Source organism: Lathyrus oleraceus, chromosome 6, assembly GCF_024323335.1.
Source record: "Lathyrus oleraceus cultivar Zhongwan6 chromosome 6, CAAS_Psat_ZW6_1.0, whole genome shotgun sequence".
In the NCBI taxonomy this organism is placed as follows: domain Eukaryota; kingdom Viridiplantae; phylum Streptophyta; class Magnoliopsida; order Fabales; family Fabaceae; genus Lathyrus; species Lathyrus oleraceus.
This window is the reverse complement of record NC_066584.1, coordinates 406,079,363-406,086,749: the sequence shown is the minus strand read 5'-3', so window position 1 is coordinate 406,086,749 and position 7,387 is coordinate 406,079,363. Positions and strand designations below refer to the sequence as shown.

The 7,387-nt window shown below is 39.9% G+C and overlaps 1 pseudogene; it reads right to left on the bottom strand.

Moving 5' to 3' along the window:
* Nucleotides 1-1,161: 1,161 nt before the first annotated feature.
* On the bottom strand, nucleotides 1,162-1,261 carry LOC127099090 (uncharacterized; annotated as a pseudogene).
* Between the last annotated feature and the right edge of the window lie 6,126 nt (nucleotides 1,262-7,387).

Genomic DNA, 7,387 nt, shown 5'->3' with positions numbered 1-7,387 from the left:
CATTTGGATTTAATTATATAACCTAAGTCAACAGAGCGAGAGTTTGAGATAAGGGTGTTTAAAACGGTCAGTATTTTCTTAAAAAGAGTTTCTGCAACTTTATTGTTTTCAAAATATGGTTTTTGACTTAATTATAAGTGACAGCAACATTAATATAAAATCATGGTTTATTCAACAGAGCGAGAGTTTGAGATAGAACCTTTAACCAATAAAGTTAACCGAAACGATTCATTTTACAACTAAGAAACCGACAAAGACTTGATTCCCTAGTTTTGACGAACTACATACCGATATCCGTCTTATTAATATTTAATCTAGATATTAGTTTAGCTCTTAGTTTTTCCCAAACAATCAAACATTTTCACCTTAGATTTACGTAGTAACCTTAGATAACGGTATATCGATTCATAAGTCCCTGTGGGATCGATATCTTTTAAAACTACGCGATAGAACTGTGCACTTGCAGTTTGTATCCCATTCTCGACTCACCCAGTCGAGCGATCAAGTTTTTGGCGCCGTTGCCGGGGACTTTTATTCAATCGATATCGTAACTCTTCCGTTACGCTGTAGAGACTAAGGTTTCTTTTTCTTCTATTTTCTTTCTTTCGTTGATTTGTATGCCACGCACTCGCTCTCAAGGCGAACCGCTCTATTTACGAATCAACGATATCGAACTATATCTCCGAGTCTTACGACGAATTCGGGAATATCGTGCTGAAAACAATCTCCCTCCTATAGACCTTCCTGATCTCAAAGATTTTCCTTCTTTAACCGAGATGGCAGAACCAGCTCGTGCTCTTAGAGATTACGCCGCTCCATCGCAAGATGAACCGCATTCAAGTATTGCTCCGCCCGCAATCGAAGCAAACAACTTTGAACTTAAACCTTCGTTGTTGCAGGCTGTGCAACAGAACCAATTCTCTGGAAATCTTACCGAAGATCCAAACCTTCATTTATCCGTATTTGTCCAATACGCTGATACTGTTAAAGCTAATGGTGTCACTTCAGAGGCAATTCGACTTCGTCTTTTTCCTTTCTCATTAAGAGATAGCGCTAGAAGATGGCTTCAATCTCTTCCTTCCAACTCAGTCACCACATGGAACGAGTTGAAGAAAGTTTTTCTTGCCCGATATTTTCCGCCAAGCAAAACAGCTATGTTAAGAGCCCAGATAAACGGATTTAAACAGAAAGACAACGAGTCTCTTTTCGAAGCATGGGAAAGATACAAAGACATGATGAGACTTTGCCCACACCATGGTTTGGAAGACTGGTTAGTAATTCACACATTTTATAATGGTCTCTTATACAACACAAGGTTAACAATAGACGCCGCTGCAGGTGGTGCACTAATGAATAAACCTTATGCTGATGCTTACCAGCTTATCGAGAGCATGGCCCAAACCACTATCAGTGGGGAACCGAACGAACGAATGTGGAAAAACCTCAACCGAAAACTGGCATGTACGAGATAAGTAACCTTGATCACGTTAATGCAAAAGTGGATGCTTTGGTCCAGAAGATTGAAAGTTTAAACGTATCGCCTCCAGCAGCCGTGGTTGCTATAACTCAGAATTGCGAGGTCTGTGGAATCCAAGGCCACACTCCTGCGGAATGTCAACTCTTGACTGGAATCCAAGCAGAGCAAGTAAACTATGCTCAAGGAAGCCCCTATTCGAATACCTATAACCCAAATTGGAAGAACCATCCAAACTTCTCATATAAGAGTAATAATGCTTTATACGCACCTGGACAGTCTCCAAATCAAGCCCCATCTATACCTCCGGGATATCAGAAACCGAATCCTAACAATAATACCCCTAGAAAATCCAACTTGGAAATCATGATGGAAAACTTTATAGCTTCCCAACAACAAACCAATAAAGATTTCTTAAACCAGAACATACACACTGGCGAACAACTTAAACAACTAGCAAGCAAAGTAGACGCCTTGGCTACCCATAACAAAATGCTGGAAACGCAAATATCTCAAGTAGCTCAACAACAAGCACCTACTGCTGCACCAACTGGTACATTCCCTGGACAGCCCCAACCCAATCCGAGAAGCCAAGCTCATGCAATTATATTGAGAAGTGGAACGGAAGTGGAAGGACCGTCTGACCCAAGGATAGAAAACCAAAACCTAAGAAATCTACTGAGGAAAGTGAACCTAAGGAAAAGGAAGAGAGTAATAAGGAAACCCTAGAAAAGAAGGAACCTTATGTACCTCCACCACCTTACAAACCACCTATACCTTACCCTCAAAGGCTTGTTAAAACCAAAGATGTAGGCCAATTTAGAAAATTTGTTGATCTCCTTAAACAATTAAACGTTACAATTCCGTTTACCGAAGCTATTACGCAGATGCCCTCATATGCTAAATTCTTAAAAGAAATTCTTTCTAATAAGAGGAAACTTGAGGATAGCGAAACCGTTACACTCCCAGCCGAATGTAGCGCTATAATCCAAAACATGCCCCCTAAACTCAAGGATCCGGGTAGTTTCTCTATACCCTGTCACATAGGAAAATTTGTCATCGACAAAGCCTTATGCGATTTAGGAGCCGGAATTAGCGTTATGCCTTTATCCATATGTAAGAAACTGGAAATGGGAGAATTAAGACCGACCAAAATGTCTGTGCAATTAGCAGATCGTTCCATCAAATATCCTGTAGGAATCCTTGAAAACGTTCCCGTACGCTTAGGTCAGTTTTACATTCCCACTGACTTCACAATTATGGACATTAGAGAAGATGATACGACACCTATTATACTAGGAAGACCATTCTTAGCAACTGCCGGTGCAATCATAGACGTAAAACGAGGACGACTCACCTTCGAAGTAGGTGAAGAGAAATTGAATTCATTCTTTCCCAATTCTTGAAAGCACCTGCAATAGGAGATACATGTTATTTCATGGATATCATCGATGAATGCATAAAAGAAGCAGAGTCAGGAGAAGACAAATCATCAGACTATCTTTTAGAGGACAAATCTAAACAATGCTTAGCAATAACACCGGATCCTACGCAGTGTCTTAACAAACCAACCCCTGATTTGAAAACACTTCCCAAAAATCTGAGATATGAATTCCTAGACTTAGAACTTGAACGACCTGTGATAGTTAATGCAGATCTAGGAAGACTCGAAACAGAAAAACTCCTACATATCTTAAGAAAATATCCAACCGCACTAGGATACCACATCACCGATCTCAAAGGAATAAGCCCTTCTATTTGTATGCACCGCATCATGTTAGAAGAAGACTGTAAAACCTCTAGGGAACACCAGAGAAGACTGAATCCGATCCTAAGTGAGGTAGTAAAGAAAGAAATAACCAAGTTATTAGAAGCAGGTATTATATATCCTATATCTGATAGCAAATGGGTTAGTCCTGTACACGTTGTACCAAAGAAAGGAGGCATAACCGTTATTGAAAACGAAAAAGGAGAAACTATAACTAAACGAATCGAATCGGGATGGAGAATGTGCATTGATTATAGGAAACTAAACAAAGCAACCCGAAAAGATCATTTCCCTTTACCATTCATTGACCAGATGTTAGAACGATTAGCTAAACATTCACATTTCTGTTATTTAGACGGTTATTCAGGCTTCTTTCAAATACCAATTCACCCTGATGACCAAGAAAAGACAACATTCACATGCCCTTTTGGTACCTTCGCTTATAGACGAATGCCGTTTGGTCTGTGTAATGCCCCTGCTACTTTTCAAAGATGCATGATGGCAATATTCGCCGACTTTCTCGAAAACATCATGGAAGTATTTATGGATGACTTTTCTGTATACGGACAAAGTTTCGAAGAATGCCTTGAAAACCTGGAAAGAGTTCTGGAACGATGTGTAAAAGTAAACTTAGTACTTAATTGGGAAAAGTGCCACTTTATGGTACAAGAAGGCATTGTTTTAGGACACATCATCTCGAACAGAGGAATTGAAGTAGACAAAGCCAAAATAGAGGTAATCAAAAATCTTCAACCCCCAAGAACTGTGAGAGAAGTACGAAGCTTTTTAGGACACGCCGGTTTTTACCGACGATTCATCAAAGACTTCTCTAAGATAACTAAACCCTTAACCGGACTGTTGATGAAAGATGCTGAATTCATATTCGACGATAACTGTTTAAAAGCATTTCAAACTCTTAAACAAGCATTGATCTCCGCACCCATTATGCAGACACCAGACTGGAATGAACCATTCGAAATAATGTGCGATGCCAGTGATTATGCTGTAGGTGCTGTTTTAGGACAAAGAAAGGATAAAAAGCTTCACGTTATATATTACGCTAGCAGAACCCTGGATGAAGCACAGATGAATTATGCCACAACCGAGAAAGAACTCCTAGCAGTGGTATTTGCGCTAGATAAATTTCGTTCTTACCTGGTAGGAGCCAAAATAATAGTTTACACTGATCACGCAGCTATCAGGTACCTTTTAACAAAAAAGGATGCTAAACCTAGACTCCTAAGATGGATCTTGTTACTACAAGAATTCGACTTAGAAATCAAGGACAAGAAAGGAACTGAAAACGTAGTAGCAGACCATCTCTCTAGACTTGAGAACCTTGAACCGGAAAGAACATCCATTAATGATGATTTCTCGTATGATAAACTCATAGCTACTTTGGAAGAGAACAACTCCGACATGCAAGTAGAAACCACCTTAGCTATATCTGTCACACCATGGTACGCTGATCTAGTCAATTATTTAGCTGCCGGAATAGTTCCACCTACTTTATCTTACCAGCAGAAGAAACGATTCTTCCACGACATAAAACACTATTACTGGGATGATCCCTTACTTTTCAAAAGAGGCCCCGATGGTATTTTCCGTCGATGTATACCCGAAGAAGAGATAGAAAATATAATCCAACACTGTCACTCTGCGCCTTATGGCGGACACACAAGTACATCCAAACCTGCTCAAAAATCCTACAAGCCGGCTTTTATTGGCCGACTATATGGAAGGACGTACATGCGGCTATTAAGGAGTGTGACAGATGTCAACGCACGGGAAACATATCTAGACGTGACGAGATGCCACAAAAAGGTATTTTGGAAGTAGAGATTTTTGACGTGTGGGGGATAGACTTCATGGGACCTTTCCCATCCTCTTTCGGTAACAAATACATACTCGTGGCAGTTGACTACGTATCAAAATGGATCGAAGCTATAGCTTCTCCAACAAATGACACCCGAGTAGTAACTAGACTCTTTAAAAATATAATATTTCCGAGATTTGGCATCCCAAGAATAGTAGTCAGTGATGGTGGATCACACTTTATATCCAAGGTACTCGAAAAACTACTACTTAAATATGGAGTGAGACATAGGATAGCAACACCTTACCACCCTCAAACCAGTGGACAAGTGGAAGTATCTAACAGAGAAATCAAGCAAATACTAGAAAAAACGGTCGCCACTTCAAGGAAAGATTGGTCATTGAAATTACCAGAAGCTTTATGGGCATACCGAACTGCTTATAAAACTCCCATAGGGACGACCCCATTTAAGCTCATTTATGGAAAATCCTGTCACCTCCCGGTAGAATTAGAACATAAAGCCTATTGGGCTATTAGAAATTTAAATTTGAATTATAAAGCCGCCGGTGAAAAGAGAATCCTTGACATAAACGAATTAGAGGAACTCAGAAGAGACGCCTATGAAAATGCCAAAATCTATAAAGAAAGAACAAAACAATGGCATGACAAGCGTATATCAAGGAAAGTCTTCAAGCAAGGCGACGCAGTACTTTTGTTTAACTCTAGACTAAAGTTATTCCCGGAAAACTACGATCCAGATGGTCAGGACCTTTTCATATCACTAAAATCTTTCCCAGTGGAGCGGTAGAAATAAAAGGACAATCTACAGAACCGTTCACCGTAAACGGGCAACGTCTGAAACATTATCACTATGCGGAAACCAACGAGGATTCGCAAATTCTACACTTAGACGAAACGCCCCCAGGACTCATAGACTATATTTAACAATTTCTTTGTCGAGCTTGCGACATTTAAACAAAGCGCTTAGTGGGAGACAACCCACAAAATTAATTTGTTATTTTATTATTCTATTATTATTATCATTTCCTTATTTTTCTCTTAATTATTCTTTTAATTTCTATTTAGTATTCATTAGTGATTTATTCAAAAAGAAAAAAAAATATATCTATATATAATAATAATAATTCTTTTCTTCTTTCGGCATTTGGCCAAATCCTGACTTAAACTCATGTTTCTTTTCTCTAGCTAACACACTCCATGACGAGCGGCACGCAAAACGCCTGTTACGAACGTCACAGCCTTGTGACGAGCGTAACGCCCCTCAGACATGTGAACGTTAGGGAGCCGTTGGAGACGAACGTTACACTTTAATTTTTTTACATTCCCCATTCATTTTTCATTTACCACACTTAATTACTCTTCAACCACTTTTTCTTTTTATCTTCCAATCCTTCTCCTATAAATACCTACCAAAACTTCCTTCATTCACCACAAAACAATTCTCTCATATCAAATACATTTCTTTCCAAATCACCCCTTCAAAAAAATTCATCACAATGGCGGGAAATCAAAATTTCGGAAATATCATCTTCCGATCCGGAGATGACAACTATCAGCAAGAGCAATTCGAACGTTTCCAACAGCGAGGCGTCGCTTCCACCAGGTACCCCGATTTAACTTGTTTACAACAATTAGGATTACTCCAAGGTATCGAATGGATGCTCCGCCTAGCCGACTTAACCTTCCTTTGCACTCATAATCAACCCACCTACCCATCCCTAACCTTAGAATTCTTAAGTTCATACGACTACACCACTCCCGCGGTGAAGACGAATTTTTAACCGGTACCGCAACCTTCCGCATGTTCAACACTGAGTACTCCTTAATCCAAAACCAATTGAGTACCATGTTACAATTTCCCATAGAAGGTCAGGTACATCCCAGAATCCCTCCAAACTCAAACTGGAACACAGTTGGCGTTTTTGGCCTTTTTAAGAAAATTACCGGTATAGATACCTACAACTGGGAAGAACTCCTTCTCTCCCATATACATAACCCCACTATCCGGTACTTCATCCGCATCTTGCAAAACACAATTTTTGGAAGACCAAACAACAGCAAGGTCAACTCAAAGGAGCTATTTTTCCTCCAATGCGTTTTCGAACCGGATACTCAGGTAAACGCCGCCTCTTTTCTCTTTCATCATATCCGCACCTTATGTGCTAGAGGCCGGCAACCCTTTATAATTGGTGGATTAATAACCTCCATAGCACTTGGCCTACACCTAGGGGATAGACTCCAAACTTTAGAATCCCTACCTCCCCTGTCTATGGATATCAGCTATTGCCGCTCCAGCCGCCTGATTAAA